Source organism: Sphaerodactylus townsendi, linkage group LG04 (assembly GCF_021028975.2).
Source record: "Sphaerodactylus townsendi isolate TG3544 linkage group LG04, MPM_Stown_v2.3, whole genome shotgun sequence".
In the NCBI taxonomy this organism is placed as follows: domain Eukaryota; kingdom Metazoa; phylum Chordata; class Lepidosauria; order Squamata; family Sphaerodactylidae; genus Sphaerodactylus; species Sphaerodactylus townsendi.
Genome location: NC_059428.1, coordinates 141467291 through 141469960, shown reverse-complemented (window position 1 = coordinate 141469960; position 2670 = coordinate 141467291). Strand labels below are relative to the sequence as shown.

At 48.4% G+C, this 2670-nt stretch overlaps 1 long non-coding RNA gene across 1 annotated transcript in view; it reads right to left on the bottom strand.

Annotated features, from left to right (window-relative positions):
- LOC125430507 overlaps positions 1 to 2393 on the bottom strand; it is a 7629-nt gene extending 5236 nt beyond the window's left edge. Inside the window, exon 1 of the long non-coding RNA XR_007244177.1 lies at positions 2380 to 2393. This is a non-coding gene — a long non-coding RNA (uncharacterized LOC125430507). The remainder of the gene's footprint in view (positions 1 to 2379) is intronic.
- Positions 2394 to 2670: the final 277 nt, after the last annotated feature.

The following is a 2670-nucleotide window of genomic DNA, read 5'->3' as shown; positions in this document are numbered from 1 at the left end:
CAAAACACCTGCCGACTCACGCTTCTCTTCGTCTGACTTTTGCTTTCCAAAAAAAAAATTAAAATAAAATAAAATGGGGTTTGATTGGAGAGCAATTATTTTTTTTTTTTGAAAAAGGTAAAATCTTGAAAACCAGACGATGAGAGAGTTTCTTGTAGGCATTTCGTGCCGGGAAGTGTCATCAAGCAGGTGTGGGAAGTGACAGGCTCAGGAAAGGAGATAAAAATGGCTCTGTCGTCTGACGAAACGGTAACTTTCACAGACTGAGCCAATCAATTGATTCTCTCTCACCTTCCGCACTTGTAGAATAATGCACTTTCAGTCCACTTTCACAATTGTTTGCCTGTGGATTTTGCTATTCTGCACAGTGAAATCCAGCTGCGAAGTGGATTGAAAGTGGATTGAAAGTGCATTATTTCGCCTGTGCGGATGGGGCTCGCTTTCTCTTCAGCTGGCGTCCATTCTGTGCCAGGCTATTTAGCTGGAGTCTCTGTTCCTCTGTGGCTAAAAGCCCCTCCCCATTAAGAAGTCAGGAAATATTTCCGACTTCCGTAGACCAACCACAGCGCTTCCCTTGTATCGCACCCAGGGATCGGTCAAGTTATTATCTCAAGCAGGGAGCACCCACTTCTTCCTGGGACCCAACCAAAGCGCAATTTGCACCCAGCTTGTGGCCGCGGCTGCAGGGCTGATTCGGAAGACACCCTTGACAGCCTGCAGGGAACGGAGCACCTCGGAAGCTTTCGAGGAGGGAGAGAGGAAACGGCCCATTTAATTATCCCTTCTGCAGTCTCTTTGCTTTAATAATGTAGGAAAGGAAACGGCGGGTCTTCGGCTTGCCTGGTACAGTGTTCTTTGGGAAAAGATAATGAAATCTTTTAATACCCACAGCCATAAGCTTCACCCTTCTCTTGATTGACGTCGGGCCTGAAGGCTGGTGTTCAGTTCAATGCTTCGCTAGGCCCTTTTCCGTCCCGAACGGGAGGGAAAATAATGAAAATCATGATAATCATCATCCTAATAATTTGCCTTCCCAACCAATGGTTGAAAGGAGAAGGAAAGGAGCAGACTATTGTAACAATATTGTTCACTAATAAAATAATAAAAGCTATCATTAATTAAAAAAATTTTTTTAAATAAGAAATGCCGGCTTGGACTGGCAGCAGATTTGTAGAAGAAGAAGAAGAGTTTGGATTTATATCCCCCCTTTCTCTCCTGCAGGAGACTCAAAGGGGCTTACAATCTCCTTGCCCTTCCCCCCTCACAACAAACACCCTGTGAGGTAGGTGGGGCTGAGAGATCTCTGAGAAGCTGTGACTAGCCCAAGGTCACCCAGCTGGCATGTGTGGGAGTGCACAGGCTAATCTGAATTCCCCAGATAAGCCTCCACAGCTCAGGCGTCAGAGCTGGGAATCAAACCCGGTTCCTCCAGATTAGATACACGAGCTCTTAACCTCCTACGCCACTGCTGCTCCTGAAGCAAGTACATGACGGCAGCAGGTGGATTAAGCATGGGTTATGGGTATCGGCAGATGCCCCACAGTGCCAAGCCTCAGGGGCGGAACGAGGGGAAACTGTGCCCGGGGCACATGTGCACCCTGCGCCCCTGCCACACCATCACCTGCCCCGGAACGCCCCTACACACACCGGCCATGCCCCCGCCTCGGTGCACGCCCGGGGTGTTGCGCCCCCCTATCCCGTTGGTGCTACACCACTGCCAAGCCTTCTCACCCGCCCTGTCTAGGAAACGCTCTGATCCCACATACTTGCCGACCCATCTTCAGCGAGCAATTAGACAGCCCTCAGATTTGCTAAGGCAATTAAAGAGTCGGCGTTCTTCTAATGAGAGGGAGATGTCAGGCAAATGCATATTCATATTCATATATGCAGATGAAACCGGCATGCTTCCCCGTGTTTATTTCCCTGCCTTGATAGAGAGAGATTGTAACTCTGAATATCAATATGGTTTTGTTCCCTAGTTTTGGTGAGGACCTGTAGAAGGATCGAGTCCCCAGGGCCGAGACCTTATGTCAGATAACAGCAAACTGTTGATGTCCCATGTTGGTTAGCACTAGAGCCAGTAGGGGGCAGAAATCAAGAGCAGATGGACTCTAATATGGAGAACTGGGTTTGGTTCCCCAGTCCTTGCCATGAGCAGCAGACTCGCATCTGGTAAACTGGATTTGTTTCCCCACTCCTCCACGTGAACCAGATGCCTATTGACCTTGCTATCTTCATTGTGACTCACATGCTACAGACTTCATTGTTACTCACATGCCAAGCTACTTCTATTCAGATGGCCTCACCCGTTGACCTTACAGTATATATACTCCACTTGCTTTCCTTTCCTACATCAGATCCTCTGAAGATGCCAGCCACAGATGCAGGCGAAACGTCAGGAGAGAATGCTGCTAGAACACAGCCATGCAGCCCGGAAACCACACAGCACTCCAGTGATTCTGGCCGTGAAAGCCTTCGACAATACACTTTCACAGTTGTTTGCAAGTGGATTTTGCTATTCCGCACCAGCTGCAAAGTGCACTGAAAGTGGATTGAAAGTGGATTATTCTGCATGCGCGGAAAGGGCCAAGGAGAAACCGCCTCCTGTCAGGACAGAAAACACGCAGAAAGATGTAGTGTTCAAAGTGGTAACACACAGCATATTTAGAC